General features: G+C 39.8%; 1 protein-coding gene across 5 annotated transcripts in view; it reads right to left on the bottom strand.

Moving 5' to 3' along the window:
- GPR50 (G protein-coupled receptor 50) overlaps window positions 1–17783 on the bottom strand; it is a 153795-nt gene that overhangs the window by 76049 nt on the left and 59963 nt on the right. The gene's annotated exons all lie outside the window — the stretch shown is intronic.

Genomic DNA, 17783 nt, shown 5'->3' with positions numbered 1-17783 from the left:
GAGTCCTTCAAGCTCCCCTCAAGTTTGGGAAATCTCCAGGCAGGAGTCTACTGTGGCTATTTGCTAATTTAGACAAAACAAATCACAATCCCACCAATTTTTTTAATCTGAATTGCAAGATTCTGAAGGACAATAGATTCAAATGTGCTTCCTGGAAGATTCAAGTACATTATATACAAAATAAACAAAATGGTTAACTGTCTTTTGTTCTGAGGCTGAAATAAAGTTCATCTTGCAATAAATAACTAGAAAGAACTATCTTTATTGTTTCTCTTTTCCCCCCAGAGACATTTCAACATTTCCCTACCTTAGCCTATCAAATCACTGCCCCATTTTTTTTCTTTGCATTTATTCATAAAAATCTGAACTTTGGAGACACTCCTATAAGAGACCTTAGTAATCAATCATCTAGGCCAAACTTCTCCTTTTACAGTTGAAGAAACTGAGGTCTGAGGAAGTTACTGACAGCCCTGGGGAAATAGAGCCCATAGAAAGGAATGTTGTGAAATTAGGAAGAATGAGCTTAGCCACAGAGAAGAAATATGAGAAGACCCTGACTCTGTTCCTTTGCAGAGTTTGGGGTACACAAAAGGAGAACATGACATTAAGTGTCAGATTTTTTTAATGTGTTGATTGATTTTGTGGATTGAATTTTCCCCTTGGGTTCCTTCTCCCCACCCTCCACCCCCAGCTGCTAATTCTTCTGTTTGAGAGGCCCTTAATTCCTCTGATAGTGTCTATGTCAGAAGTAAGATTTGAACCCAGGACTAAGTTCCAGAATCTAGATCTAGGCCACTTTCCACTATATATATTACTTTCCATATTGTCTCCTTCATTAGAGTGTAGGCTCCTTGAGGGCAGGAATGTTGTTTGGGCTGTTCTTTGTCTCCCCAGTGCTAGAAAGTACCTAATGATGCTTGGTGATGGCATGGCTGATTTCCTTCACTGAAAAATGTATCTGTCATAGGTAATAGCTCCCTGGAAAGGGAGAAGCTGGAGCATTGCCAGGGGGAACATGTGCCCTTAAAAACAAAAGATATCAAAACTGTTCACACTGCCTCCTCTGACCCCCCCGCCCCCAACTACCAATCCAGCAAATTAATTTGATGAGGCAGAGGCAGTGTGGCCTGGTAGAATGTCTGGTGGGCCTGAAGTCTGGAGACACCTGGATTTGAATACTGGCTCTGAAACTTCCTTCTTTGAGCACTTGGGTAAGCCACTTTACTCTCCTGGGCCTCAGTTTTCCCATCTAGGAAATGGGGCCAATAATGCTTGCAGTAAATGTGGTCAGAACTCCCCTACACACCCCAGTGAGGCTCTGGGACAGGACTTTGACAGGGGAGACCTCAGGAAGACTCACTCCTTGGAAGCCAAAGCCCAGGAATGAATTTCCCAACCTCCTGAGGTACTTACTTCTCATCACGTGGCAAGCCTTGGTACTGTGCGTATTTCAATTTTGCTAGACCTTCGATTCATTATTGTTTTATTAGCAGCCTGAGTTACAAGACCTCCATTACTGCCTAATTACCTGGGCTGATTTTCCCTGGTTTTCATATTAAAGACCAATTTATAGAAAGCATTCCAGTAGCTCAGCCACTGAAACACCATCATATGAGGCTATTTTCCCTCTTCTTCCATTTAGGCTACAAGAGAATGTCTGCAGGGAGAGGCAACCTGAGCTTATTCCTGCAATGATTACTTACTTCCTGAGATTAGTAATTAATTCCTGAGATGGCCCCCAGTCACTGCGGACATAGCCTGGGTCCCCACACCACCACATTCCAGCTCTTGAGAGAAAGCTGGCAGAGGGCAGAGATCCAAGCTCAGAGACCAGGGAAGATGGGGAGGCCCACACCTTGCCAGGCAGCCAGTCCACATTTATTAAGCTCTCACTGTATACCAGATACTAACCTAGACCCTAGGCAAGCCCAAAGAGAGTCCAAAGAAATCAGCCATTCCATCATCATACATCTGACCTCAAGAAGTTGGCACTTGAACCAGCCATTGGAGGGAGTGTTCTATAAAGGTATCATCGGACAAGTGCTGGTGACTGACTGTTGTTAGAGAAGCCCCAAAAGCCTGGGGGGTCAGCCTTGACTTCTCCAGCTGCATTCCAGGCTGGGGATGATCTGTTTCCTCAACTCCTCATGTGGTTCCTCTTTCTATTAAGGTAGCCTGAAGGTCACCAGCTTGGGGTAGCCCTTCATCTTCCCTGCCTGGACTATTGTGATGATCTGCTCCCTGGCCTTCCTCCCTTCAGGGTCTCTCCCCTCTGCTTCAGGCCCTTGACCCCTCTGCTCAGACACCTTCTGTGCCTCCCAGGTGTCTATAGGCAAGAAGAGGCCTTAGACTAGCATGCAGGGGCCATCAGAGGCTCACTCCCCTTGCCCTTGTCCAGTCTTTTTTCTACATTCCCTCCCCTTCAGCATTCCAAGGAAACAGACAGTGGGAGGTTGAGTTGTTCCCCAGACTGAGCCTCCCTCCTCCGGTTCTCAGACTCCTCTCATTTCCCAGGGCACTTTGCCTGGAACTCTCACTTTCTTCCTTCCACTCAAACCTGTGCTTGTCACTTGTCTCTCCTTCAGTAATAAGGATAGCCAGTATTCATTTAGAAAAATAGTTGTTTTGCTTTCTGAACCAATCTTGGGAGGGAGTTCTGACAGATAGCATCACCCCCATTTTACATATGGGGACACGGAGGTAAAGTCAGATGACATGATTTATACATTGATAGGGTCAATGTCAGAAGTAAGTTTTGAACCCAGGACTCAGTTCCAGAACCCAGATTTAGGCTTCTTTCCATTTCATTTGCTGTCTTGCCCAGCCCAATACACTGTAGTGAGTAGGCACCTGAACAATGTTCCCCAAGATAAATGACACAAGTTCCCATGAATAATGTCATGGAAAGAGTCCTGGTCCGGGGATGTTGTCTTAGCTCTGGCATCACCTTGCCACGTGACCTTGGCCAAGTCACTGCCCTTCTCTAGTAGGTTGGTGGGGAGGGTAGGACACTGCAGGCTATTCAAGTTATCTTGGAGCTCTGAACCCGTGATTTCTGACTGCAAAGAGCTGGCTAGTGACAGAACTGCAATAAGGGGGGGAGGCAGGCAGCTCCTGGCCATCATGAGCAGAAGGCCTGGTCATCAGTCTTACTATTGATTACCTGGGAATCAGGGAAAGAGGAAGGAGGGAGAGCAGGAGAGGGAGGGGTGCAGTGTCAGAGACTGGCCAGCAGAGGGAAGCAGCAGAACAAACGTGTGATTGCAATTGGTTACTCCTAGGTGAGTTTTCCCTGACCTCTCCATCCCTAGGTCTTTTTTACACATATGTCTGTGGTGGAGTAACTCCACCTTTAGTCTTTCCCAGACCTTTTTTAAATTTTTGTAACACCAGTGAAATCCTGAGACTTTACAGTCCCTTTCTTTCTCTTGGTCTTTTTACCTTTGGGATGCCTATTTGGTTGCCTCCGGACCAAGGGGTCAGCTTTTTTTTTTAAATCCGCATGACTGTAATGGGTCATCTCATCCCTTAAATGGCTCAAGGGTGTTGTAACTGACAAAAGGTTAAAGAAACATCTAAGGTCGCAATGGTTCAAAGACATAAGGAGGTCAGATGTGACCAGCCAGAGCCACTCAGGAAGTTCTAGGGAAGGAGGGTGCTGAAGCCGGGAATGACCTTTTTCTAACCAAAAGTAATGCAAGTAAACTTAGAAAGGAAGGATGACAATTTTCCAGTTGTTCTAGTTTTACTGTTTCTTTCAAAAATCACGATCTGAATTAATTTTTAAAGGCTGTTGAATTCCTTTTAATGTTCAAATTGATTTAAAATCTTAAACTTCCCTTTTGCAATGTCTCGCTATACTCCGTTCCCTTTGTCCTCATTTCGGTCACACTCCTTAACCACGACAACTCAGGAAACCATCTTGGAAGCCCTTCCCCCACTCCCTTGACCTTCTCCCCACCCTCCCCCTCCAAGTCTGAAAGTGGCCTAACATTGAGAGATTTGGATGGGTTTTCTTACTGTGCGGCTTGGTTTTATGAGACATGAGCAGCAAGCACATACCATCTTAAAAAACTGAAACTAGACATAAGGGGGAGTGTGTGTTGAAGAAGAAGCCCAGCTGTTGTGTAAATCTGGTTGATGTGACCACAACAATGTTAATTAAATGGGCAACCCCATGACTGTGGGCCGTGTGGACGATTGAGTTACAGCCTGGCTCCAGATATGTCTGAAGACAACCCAAGGTATTTCATGGAAAAGTTGAGGCTGTCAGAAGTAGAAGGATGGGCTCTTGTTTTTGGAGTCTCCTAGATCACTTGCTAACAAAACAGATGGGCCTGCAGACAGGAGGACTGTGGCAAGGTTAAAGGCAGCTTCAAGAAAGTGAAACTGAGCAGAATCCATACAGTCTGTTCTCAGGTTCAAATATATAAAACCATTAGGAGTTCTTCATGTGAATGGTGAAAGTTCATTCTACCAACATGATCTCCCAGAGTACATTATTTGAATCAGAATGTGTGTGGAAACTACTTGCAAAATTTTCCCATCATGCCTAACAGTGAAACTTTTGATTATTTAAGAGAAAACCCAATTAAGACCCAGGGATATCTCAGATCTGAGTCACTCTTCCCCCGGGTCTCATCTTCAGAGCCCAAGGAGGCCACTGAGGGATAAAGTGAAACCTGCCTCCAACTCTGAAGGTCATTCAATACCCTTTAAGTAGATTTTTAAAAAATATATCAAGTCTTCTGACATTTTGGGCAAACACAACAAGATTATAGATTTGCAGTTAAATGGGCTTACTAGGATTAAAATATTACTGTTTCTTGAATAAAATAGGATCGCCCCCAAATTCCTGAAAAATAATCAGTGCTGACCTATAGGACGTTTTTGTGGCCATTACTTAGGTCATGTCCTTGACTATCTTTCCAATTCTTTTACCCTATCCTAAACTATACCAAATTTTTACTTTCACCTGGTCAATTTGGGAACTAGGCCATGGGGTGAAGGGATGATTCAAAAACCTCTGATTTTTCTGCTTAACATCCCTCCAATTTACATTTTTCCTTGGGCACGGACACATGTAGGACAGATTGATTTTCTCTGTGCAAAAGGACAGATTCATAAAATTAAAGAGTGTGTACATTTTTCAATTTATGATAGACCATATCTTTGGAATAGAATGTGGTTTGTGACTCAATTTCTGGAAATACTCATGTTTTCCGAAGGCATAGAAAAACAAGATTGATATTCTTAACTCTGTCTCTGCTGAAAAGTGGGGGAAATGGTTTCTCATTCTCTTGGATTTGGAATATGATGCCAAATTCTGTCCTAACAAGCAAACAGTGTTGCAAAAATAGTATCTTTTTCATGGAATATGTATAAAATTTTTGGAGCTTTGCTATATTGTAGTGTTGATAGCTAGTAAAAACAAGGTATTCATATTCCTTATGGAGTCCTTAATAAAGGCTTTTCAGATATTAAGGGAAATTTTAGTATCAGAAATCTGATTAAGGATTGAGAAACATCATTATGTCAATGGCAAGGTAAGGGACCCCTGGGCATCTCTGCCTCTTAAGCACTATACCCTCTCCTTCAGTATGCCTTCATCAGTCAGGCTGCTCAGGGTCCCCTTCCAATAGTCAGTCAGCTCAACAAAAAGCCTTTATCCTATATAAAAGGTTTATTTATCTTTATATCATATATAAGGGAGAATGCTAAGTTTAGCATAGCCCACAATATAATTGTGGGAAAGGTGAGGGCCCGGGAGGCGATGGCTTCAGGGCTGTCAAGAGTCAGATTTCCTGTACCTTGATTCATAAACTCACAGGACTCAAGCCCTGCAGTTTACTTGGGTCATCATTTCTTGTTTTCCAGGCTGCTGCCTGACTTTCCACATTTTGCTAGAAGCTTCTGGTCCAAACCACAGGACAAGTGACATAATCTGAGGGACCATGACAACTTCAAGGGAGAGGATCTGGGGCAGGGAGTCAAGTCAAGGTCATTCCCTTCCAGGTGTCCCCATCCATCCCACTAGACTCACTCCATATGAATGCACATGAAAGCCTGCACTTTTCACTACTGAAATCCTGAAGGCCTCCAAGTTGGCCAATGAATTTGAATTTGAGTTTGAAAGTCACCCTAATTGCTGGCCAGAGAGCACTGGGTGTATCCACTATCTCCTGTAGACCCCCAACCTGAACAGTCTCAGGTACATTTTGATTGCTTGCCCTGGCAGCATCAAATTCTACCTGATTCATCTGCTGATTCAGCAGATGCAAGGGCAGCTAGGTGGTGCATTGGATAGAACACTGACCTTGGAGTCAGGAGGACTGGAGTGCAAATCCGGCCTGAGACACTTACTAATTGTGCGACTTTGGGCAAGTCACTTAACCTTGACTGCCTCCCATCCAGGGCCATCTCCAGTCATCCTGATTCCTATCTGGACCCAGGTGGCTCTGGAGGAGAAAGTGAGGCTGGTGACTTAGCACAACTCCCCTCACTCAAATCCAATTCATATACTTGCTATGGCATCACTTCCCTGATGATATGATCTTTGAAAATGAAGGACAAACAGCAGCAGCAGCAGATGCAGTGAACAGTAGAGTTCTGGACTAGAGTTCGGGAAGACCTAAGCTCTAATCTTGTGTCAGTCACTTACTACCTGTGGGGTACTTGACAAACCACTTCACCCCTTCTCAGTCTCAATTTCCTCATCTATAAAGTTGGCATAATTAATAGTCCCTACGCCGTAGGGTTGGTATAAGAATCAGAGCAGATTTTCTACAGAAAGCACTTTGTGAACCTTGAAGCACCACATAAATGTTAGCTATTTTTGGTATAATTACTTCATCCCCCTGTCCCTTGCTTCTTCTCTGCTTCTCTTACTCCTCTATAGTTGTATCCACATCTCTCTTAGACCTTCCCCATCCATAAAAAGCATGGATCACCATCCCCTCCCCCAGATGACCCAGGAGAAACAGATCAGCTACCAAGCTATGATATCCCAAGGGACTATTAACTGTTAACCACACTTCTAGCACAAATATATAAACCTGAAAGGATCAAAAAAGTGCTGTGTCAGCTACACACAGGAGGTCTTTGGCTTCAAGTTTGGGTTTGAACCAAGGAAAGAGTCCAACCTCACCACTTGGTTGATCAAGGCTGTTTATTGGCAAGGATACTCACCAGGAAAAAAAGAAAAAAGAAAAAACAGACTTCAGCCTTCTGGTACCCAGAATCAGCAACACCCATGTATACAAAGCAGCACCATATCTGATTCAGATGGTAGATAGTGATGTTCCCAGCAGTAGTAGAGGAGCCTGGCAGATGCTACATAAGTATAAATGAAGGCTGCTGCCTACATATATTCAAAGATGTAGCAATGCCTGCAAATAACAGTTTACTATTTGCAATCTGCCAGGAGACTGGCAGATGCTACATTAGTGTGGATGAAGGGACATAGCAATTTTTGCAGATAACCATTTACTATTCACAGTGATGGCCAAAGGCTTCTGGAAAAACTCTAAAATTTGATCCAGAGCACTAACATTCAAGCCAAATAGATTCCCAATAGGTCCCTTTCATTATCCCCAATTCTCACTTTCGTACTGATCCATACATACATATATGTGCATATGTGAGTGTGTAGACATAGAGGGGATGTGTAGGGAAAAGAGAGCAAAAGAGAAAACATATCCTCCCAAATTAGTACCAAAGGAAGGACCCCTGTTAAATGTCCCTCAACATCATGCTAAGTAAGCCCCTTGAGACATAGGGTTCAATTCCAAAAGATAACTCTGAGCATGTCCCACAGACATAATTCGAGTAGAATGGTGCTGGCTTCAAATACCAGTGCAAGGAGGGAAGGAAGATCACAACTCCCTGAAAGCAACGTGATGGAGAAGTAGAGAAGACATTCATATGAATTTTTCCTTGTTGAGATGCAACCAGTGTTCTATCGGTCACTGCAGTGTGTCTTTCTCACAGATGGAGAGTCACAGGCAAGGTTCATATTACAGAATCCATAATAAAATGAGTATGGTATACCATGGTCCATTGATTATTTTGATCTGTCTGGGCAGGGTCAGTCTTCAAGAACTAAATGACACCATGTCTGAGAATTCTGAACCTGATTTCCATTAACTTGGAAACCCCGCTGTTCACATTATCCGCAAAATAAAATGGCTGTGTTCTCTGCTTGTATCCTTTGATAGAAGGATGTTGTTCAGGTTTCTTTTAATTATCTGATGAAATAGGATGGGAGACAAGGACATCAAGGACAGAGAGGAAGGTCCTACAAATACCAAAATATTCATAGCAGCATTTTTAATGGTCACAAAAAACTGGAAACCAAGTAGCTGTCCATCTGTTGGGGAAATGTTAAACAAACCATGATGCAGGAAAATGATGCAGTGATAGTGTAAAGATCCACAAATACTACTGTATTGTAAGAAGCAATGACTATGAAGAATTCTAAGAAGCATGGAAAGACTTACAAGATCTGATGAAGAAGGAAGTAAGGAGAACCAGTACTATAAAAAGCACTATACACAATGACTACAAAATGTTAACAAAGAGAACAAAAAAGAAATGAATCCTTAATAATCAAGTTTGACCCTCGGAAATAGATGAAAAAAACGAACTTTCCTCCACTCTCTGCAGAAGATACTGGATATGGAATAATGTCAGAACATGACAAAACACTGTCAGACATGGGCAATGTGGTAGTTGATTTTGCTGGATTGAATTTTTTTCCTTATTCTTTTAAAATCTTTATACAATGACAACAAAGAAAAACAACTTTGAAAAACTAGAGAGGGGCAGTTAGGTGGCACAGTGGATAGAGCACCAGTCCTATAGTTAGGAGAACCTGAGTTCAAATGTGATCTCAGATACTAGATAATTATCTAGCTGTGTGACCTTGGGGCACTTAACCCCATTGCCTTGTAAAAACCAAAAAAAAAAAAAAAAAAGACTATAGAACTCTGATCATTGCAATGGCAAATTAGGATTCATGGGGCATGATACCTACCTCTTGCCAGAGAACTGGTAGAAAGGGGAGACTGTTTTTGGACATGGACAATGTTGAAATGTGTTTGATTTTATTATGAAGTTGGATTTGTTTTATTATTATTATTATTATTATTATTATTATTATTATTATTCAATTAGGAGGTAGAGGGTGTTGGAGAGAGAGAAATGCTTGTTAAAAAGAAATGGAGGGGCAGCTAGGTGGCGCAGTGGATAAAGCACCGGCCCTGGAGTCAGGAGTACCTGGGTTCAAATCCGGTCTCAGACACTTAAGAATGACCTAGCTGTGTGGCCTTGGGCAAGCCACTTAACCCCATTGCCTTGCAAAAACTAAAAAAAAAATGTAGAGATAAAACACAAATTAGAAAAAAAGAGAAGAGATGACCATAAATGCAAAAGAGACTAAAAGATTGTGAAGGCACCAAAGAAGCACATCGACAAGCGGGATTACTTAAGTGAAATGAATGAAAACATAAATTACTAAAGTTGACTGAACAGGAAATAGGCAGCTTAAATAAATCAATTTCAGATGGAGAAATAAGATACATCATTTGTGAACTGTTGCGTAAAAAAGTATCTGGACCAATTGGGTTCATTAGTAAATTTTTTCAAATCTTTACAAAATAAAACAAACAATTGATATGTTACATAAAATGATTTTAAACACAGAAAGTGATTACATGATATCCATTTCATCTTAATGAGGTAAATATGGTCCAAATATTTTAAACAAGAGATAGCACTGAAAAAACAACGACAGATCCAAGCTCACAGATAAATGAAAAAATATTCAATGGAATATTAGCAAATAAAATACAAAACAGACAAAAATTATTCACCACAACCATAGAAGTGTTATCCCAGGAATGCAAGAATAGTTCACTATTAGAACAGTGATCAATATAACACAGTATATCAATAAGAAAAACGTTTCAAATTATGGAATCCTAAAAATAGGCAGAAGTATTTGCTAAACAGCAGCATGTATTCATGATTTTGAAAAATGAACAAAAATATCTTCAAAAGAAAAGTAATAGAAGAATTTTTCCTTAACATGATTTAAAAAAAGTGCCTACTTGAAATTCTGTTAACAATCTAGTCACTGAAGAGACATTAGAGAATTTCTCATTAAAAACGAGCAAAGAAAGGGTGAAATATTGAAAATGTAATAAACTCAAATGTTTCTGGTAGCACCTCACCTTGGTTCAATATTTTTTAGGTTTGTTTGTTTTTTTTGCAAGGCAATGGAGTTAAGTGGATTGCCCAAGGCCACACAGCTAGGTCATTATTAAGTGTCTGAGGTCGGATTTGAACTCAGGTCCTCCTGATTCCAGGGCCTGTGCTCTATCCACACCTAGCCCCACCAGTACAATATTTTTTTAAGAAAACAATTGCAGAGACCCTATAAGTTTGTAATCCCACAACTCTGAATGTATTCCAAAAGAAATAATTAAAAAAGGTAAAAATCTTTTTAAAAAAATGTTTATAACACCGTTACAAAAACTCGCTGTGCATCAGGACACAAAAATACTTTACAGACACATGCAGAAAAGCATAAGTAATAAACATGTTTTACTGACTACAATGCACTCAAAGTATATAGAATAAGCAATATATTTTAGAAAAAAAAAGCTTTGTTACAAGGGATGGTTCACTGGGAAGGGGAGAGGGTAAGAATGTGTTCAGAAATGGACATGTTTTAAAAAATAAAATTTCAAAGAGGTATTAATAGAACCTTACAACAAATGATGGGAGACTTGGTTATTGTTGTCATTTTTACCATATTGGTGTGGCCCAGTTAAGAAATCATTATTTCTGGAGAAATTATCTCATAATGGTTTCTCTAAAAGACCTCATAAGAAGCATCTGGGTAGGTGGTGCAGTGGATAGAACACCAGCCCTGGGGTCAGGAGGACCTGAGTTCAAATCCGACCTCAGACACTTAATAATGACCTAGCTGTGTGGCCTTGGACAAGCCACTTAACCCCATTGCCTTGCAAAAACCTAAAAAAAAAGAAGCATCTGGGTAAATTAACTTCCAGAGAGTTAATGTCTTTTCAAATGAAGTTTTTTTCCTATCCTTCTTCTAGAGTCTTCTCAGTAATATAGACTTGCTGAGGATTTCAGTGGATTACTTTGTATTCAACTTTGCTAAAGCTGCATATACAGACATACTTACAAAATATAGAGAATAGGGATCAGGGACTGGACCTGTGATTTCATTGAAAAATGAAAAAAAGGGAAAACTCTCTGATGAAAATACTCTCTCTACTGATAGGTTACCAACTCCAACTGGGACTTTCAGTCTCAAATTGATCCCCAGAGTACTGAGAAGTTAAGTGATTTATCCAAGGTCATACAGTTGAACCCAAATCTTCCTGGCTCGAAGACCAGTCCCCTTCCACCTCAATTTTAAGTTCTACCATCTCTCAAATGTCTAATAGTATAATCATTCCTAATGCTAAAAATACTAGTGTAGACTGTGGATATGTTTACTTGATCTCAAAATTATTGGAGCCATTTCTAGTGGTTTATATCATTATAAAAAAATTGTTCTTATGTTTGGATAATTGGTTATTTTAAGCAAAGTTCTTCCCATTTCTAGTGCTTTTAACATAGACAAATACTATATTTTGTCAAAGGCTTTTTTGGCATTCATTGACAAAATCATGTAATTTTTACCATTTATTATTAAGATGATGCATTAGATTTATATCTTTCCTACCTATACTTGCATTCCAAGAATAAATATAACTTAAATATGAATCTTTTTAAATCTATTACTAGTCTCTTTGATAATTTTTAAAAATGTAAGGATATTAATTAATGATAACAGAATTCTTTCTCAGTTTAACCCCTCCCAAGATTGGGTATAGGGACCATACATTTTTAATGGAGGGAGTGTTGTAGAGATACTGTATCTTTTTAGTGAGACAATTGGGGTTAAGTGACTTGACCAAAGTCATAGCTATTAAGTGTCAAGTGTTTGAGGTTGGATCTGAACTCAGGTCATCCTGTCTTTAGGGCTGATGCTCTCTCTATCCAATGTGCCACTTAGTTGCCCCATCTTTATTTTTTGAGTTTATTTATGTAGTACAGGAATGATTTGTTCTCTAAATGTTTATTAGAACTCACTTTTAAATCTTGTATAAGAGATTTCTTCCTTTTGAGTTCATGAATAGCTTTTTCTCAAACTCTGTTTCTAAGATTGGCTGTTTTTAGACTCTCAACTGTCTCTTTTGTTAATTTAGATATTTTACATCTTTATAGCTATTCCTCAATTTTATTGGGTAGGATTTGTCAGCAAAATTTCTGTTTTGTTGGGTATAATCATTTCTGGTTATTTGCCTTATTTCTCCTCCAAAGTGGTTTCTCCTTTTCTCTTTTTTGATTAAATTTGCTAATGGTCTATCAGCCTTTTCTTTGGGGATAGAATGGATAATTTTTATTTTGAGATATTTTTGAGACTATTGAGATATATTGAGAATATTGAGATAAATATTTATCTCAAAACATTTTCTTACTTTACATTTTAGTTACCACTAGATTAAATTAAAACATACCACATGAAATGACATATTTCATTGAAGAATATTTTATATCAAACATCTAGAGTTGATCCCTTACATGATGACTTTCCTTTCCCTTTCCTATTATCTTTTCAAAATAAGTTTCTGTGGAACCTATTTCAGTAGGAGGTAACCAGTTAACCATACGTATAAAACCAAAAGATACCTCCAAAAGTCCTGGAACCCTTCCTAGAGGAAGAATTACATGCAAATCAGCTTTGAAAATTACCCTAAAACTCTTTGGCCAGTGAAGCTACAGATTACTTAGGGAAAATAATTGTCAGGATGTTTAGCAGCTCGGTGGCGCTGCAGTGGACAGAGTGCTGGACCTGGAGTCAGGAAGACAAGTTCAAAGTCAAACTCAGATACTTATTAGCTCTGTGACCCTAGACAAGTAACTTAACCTCTGCCTCAATTTCCTCAATTTTAAAGTAGGGATAATAACAATATCTTCACCGGGGTTATGAGAAGAGCAAATGGCACTTAGCACAGAGTCTGGCACACAGTGATGATGATGATGATGATGATGATGATGATGATTATGTTTGTCCTTTGTTCTTGGAAAAAGACCATGCCACCAGAGAGGTGATGCCATGATAAGCCCATGAATTGGATTTGGGGATTGTGCTAAAACACCAGCCTCACTTTCTCCTCCAGAGCCATCCAGGTCCAGTGGCCATATATGGATCAGGATGACTGGGGATGGCCCAGGATGTGGGCAGTCAGGGTCAAGACTTGTCCAAATTCACCCAGTAAGTGTCTGAGGCCAGATTTGAGCTCAGGTCCTCTTGGCTTCAAGGCTAGTGCCCTACCCACTATAACATCTAGCTGCCAAAGAACCATAAAGAGAAGATGGTACCCATTCTTCTACAAGTATGAAGAGTGCTCCTCTGTTTTCTCTACTTAGGTTATAAAGAAAGTCTCCTCTGTTGCCTTTACTTGGGCTAAATGAAATTAGTTTTTTTAGCCTTGCCTCCAGTATACTATTAGCCAAACTAGTAATCACTTCATTGGGCTCTCGCTCTCTCTCTCTCTCTCTCTCTCTCTCTCTCTCTCTCTCTCTCTCTCTCTCTCTCTCTCTCTCATTCTCCAAGTATTCCAGATCACATAATTGTAGTGATGAGATAGTGGAACATGTCATTACTTAAGGAAGGGTAAAGAGAACTGAGCAACAGTTTTATTTATTTTTAATAGAAGTAATTTGTGCATAGGTAAGGTATTTATGTAAATAGTTTTAGTAATAGGGAAATGTCCTTGACATTACATATAAAAACTTGATAAGCCCAAGCTCGTTTCTCAAGCCTCCCAAGTCCTCTTCACCATCTATCTTCTCTCAGGAGACATTATGTCCTCATACTTTACTGAGAGAACAGGACCCACTCACCATGAGCTCCTCTTTCCCCATCTCTACATCATTCCCCTTTCACTGATCGTTTTCTCCAATCTCTGATCAAGTTAATCAGAGACTGGAGAAAAGAATCAGAGGTCTACCTTTCATCCCATCACTTCTGACTCCTCTGGTGGACTGCTCCCACAATCACTTCTTCCCCCATTTTTCAGCCTCTCCCTGTCTCCTTGCTCATTCCCTGATGCCTACCAACATGTCCAGATCTATTTCATCCTTAAATAACCTGACTGTGCCATCTCCTCGTGTTTATCCTCTCGTTTCCTAGGAAAAAACTGCCTGTTTTCTTTGCCTCTGCTTCCTTTCCTCTCACACATTTATGACTTCTGATCTCATCACTCAACTCATCACTCAAACTACTTTCATACTTTAAATTTACAGATGTTGCCTTAATGGATAAATCTGCTGACCTTTTCTCAATCCTCATCGTTCTTGATCTGTTTGCAACACTGGACACTGCTGACCACCCTCTCATGGATACTTTCTCCAACCTGGGTTTTCATGATATTGCTCATTAAACATTCTCTTACTTAGCTAACTGTTCCTTCCCAGTTTCCATTGCTAGATTTTTCACCTATATCATGCTATATCATGTACCCTAGGACTCCATCCCGGCCTTCACCTCTAGAGGCAGCTAGGTGGAGCAGGCCCAGAGTGCTAGGTTTGGAGTCAAGAGCACCTGAGTTCAAACCCAGTCTCAGATATTTACTATCTGTGTGACCCTGAGCAAGTCACTTAACCCTGTTTGCCTCAGTTTCCTCATCGGTAAAAATGAGTTGAAGAAGGAAATGGAAGACCACTCCAGTATCTTTGCCAGTAAAACGCCAAATGGGGTTATGAATAGTCAGACATGATAAACAAAAATGACCTATCTTATCTGTTCCCATGGGCAGGAGGGCTCAATCATCACTTCTATACAGATGACTCCCATATCTACTGATGCTGCCCTGAGCACCAATCCCATGTCACTAATTTTCTACTGTACATTTGCCATTGGGTGTTTTACATGACTCATAAACTCAACAGGTCCAAAATTGAACTCATTATATCTCCTCAATCTTCTCTATTTCTGTTCAGGGCATCCTTCCAGTTACTCTACTCATAGTCTCATAGTCCTTCCTCATGCTGTTAGTTACCAAGTCTTGTTGACTCCACTTCTCTAACATGGCTCTTATCTCTCTCTTTCTCTTCATTCACACAATCAAATTCAGGCCTTCATCATGTCTCATTTTTAACTGATTTCCTTCCTTTAAGTTTCTCCCCTCTTTAATTCATCCCCCCCTCCTACAGCTGCCAGAATGATTTTCCTAAAACACAAGTCTGGCTAGGTTGCTCCCTGCTCAATAAAATCCAATTGCTCAAAGACTTGAGAACTCTGAGCAATGCAATGATATTCTACAAATCCAGAAAAGTGAGGATGACATACAGCATCCATCTCTTGCCAGAGAGGTGATAAATAGACTTCACATGAAAAATGAGACAGACATTTTTGGATATGGTCAATTTGGGAATTCATTTTGTTAAATATACAGATTTGTTATATGTTTTCTAAATTTCTTTTTTATTAAGGGGGATATGAAGGAGAGATACTAAATGCTTGTAAAATAAACAAATGAATCCAATACTCTCCATTACCTGTAGGATCAAATACAAACTTCTTGACACTTACAAGATATACTGTCTCCAATCTACCCTTTCAGCCTCAAAATAAATACACATTTTTTTTCCTCCCCACTCCCTCCCCTGCTTCAGGCATTCTATATTCAGCTAAACAGGCCTTCCTACTGCTACTACTATATACACACATGCATGCACACTGCCTACCCTCGAGACCCTATGTTTATTTTTCATTTATATTCTGTAGAAGAGTAAGCACTTAATAAATTCCCCTTCCTCATTTTACTTGGACAGATAGGTGACTTGCAATGGATAGACTCCAGGACCAGGAGTCAGAAAGACCTGAGGTCAAATCTGCTCCTCAGTTTCCCCAACTGTAAAATGGGGAGAATAACAGCACCTACCTCCCAAGGTTGTAAAGATCAAATGAGATAATAATGTTAAATCCATTAGCATAATACAAGGAAAGTAATAGGTGAAACATTCCCCTCTCCACTCCCCCACATGATTCTAACAGGGGTTTTATTTTTCTTTCATCCTCATTATGGGGGGAGGAGGTTAGGGGAGAAGCAGACTTTTGTTGATTTAAGATACTTAGGTGGCTCAATGGCTAAAGTACTATGCCTGGAATCAGAAGGATCTGAATTCAAATTTGACCTCAGATACTTGCTAGCTGTGACCCTGGGTAAATCACTTAACTCTGTTTGCCTCAGTTCCTTCATGTGTAAAATGAGCTAGAGAAGAAAATGACAAACCACTCCATTAGCTTTGTCAAGAAACCCCTAAATAATGGGCAGCTAGAGGAAATGATTATAATAATCTGCTGTTTGATAAACCCAAAGAGTCTGGCTATTGGGATAAAAATTCTCTCTTTGATAAAAACTGCTGGGAAAATTGTTAGTATGGAAGAAATTTAGATTAGACCACACACCCTATACCAAGATAAGATCCAAATGGATACAGGATTAAGACATAAAAGAACAATACTATAAGCAAATTAGAAGACCAAGGACTAATTTACCTGTCAGATCTATGGAAAGGGAAGCAGTTTATGACCAAGGAAGAGATAGAGAACATCATTCAAAACAAACTAGATAATTTTGATCACATTAAATTAAAAAGCTTTTGCACAGACAAAACTACTGTAACCAAGATCAAAAGAAATGTAGTAAATTGGGAAACAATCTTTACAACTAGTATTTCTGACAAAGGACCCATTTCTAAAATATACAGAGAACTGAGTCAAATTTAAAAAAAAGCCATTCCCCAATTGACAAAAGGTCAAAGGATATGCAAAGGCAATCTACAGATGAGGAAATTACAGCAATCCATAGTCATATGAAAAATTGCTCAAAATCATTACTTATTAAAGAAATGCAAATTAAAGTATCTCTGAGATACCACCTGACACCTCTCAGACTGGCCAATAGGACCAGAAAGGACAATGATCAATGTTGGAGGGGATGTGGGAAATCTGGGACACTATTACATTGTTGGTGGAGCTGTGAACTCATCCAACTTTTCTGGAATTTGGAATTACACCCAAAGGGCAACCAAAATGTGCATACCCTTTGATCCAGCACTACTGGGTCTATACCCTGAAGAGATCATGAAAAAGGGTAAAAACATCACTTGTACAAAAATATTCATAGCAGCCCTGTTTGTGGTGGCAAAGAATTGGAAATCAAGTAAATGTCCTTCAATTGGGGAATGGCTTAGCAAACTGTGGTATATGTATATCATGGAACACTAATGTTCTATTAAAAACCAGGAGGGATGGGAATTCAGAGAAGCCTAGAGGGATTTGCATGAGGTGATGCTGAACGAGATGAGCAGAACCAGAAAAACACTGTACACCCTAACAGCAACATGGGAGTGATGATCAACCTTGATGGACTTGCTCATTCCATCAGTGCAACAATCAGGGACAATTTTGGGTTATCTGCAATGGAGAATACCATCTGTATCCAGAGAAAGAATTGTAGAGTTTGAACAAAGACCAAAGTCTATTCCCTTTAATTTAGGGTAATTAATTTATCTTATTATATAATTCTACTATCTCTTATACTTTATTTTTCTTCCTTAAGGATATGATTTCTCTCTCATCACATTCAACTTAGATCAATGTATACCATGGAAACATTGTGAAGACTAACAAA

The sequence above is a fragment of the Macrotis lagotis genome, chromosome X (assembly GCF_037893015.1).
Source record: "Macrotis lagotis isolate mMagLag1 chromosome X, bilby.v1.9.chrom.fasta, whole genome shotgun sequence".
In the NCBI taxonomy this organism is placed as follows: domain Eukaryota; kingdom Metazoa; phylum Chordata; class Mammalia; order Peramelemorphia; family Peramelidae; genus Macrotis; species Macrotis lagotis.
This window is presented reverse-complemented; position numbering and strand designations above follow the sequence as displayed.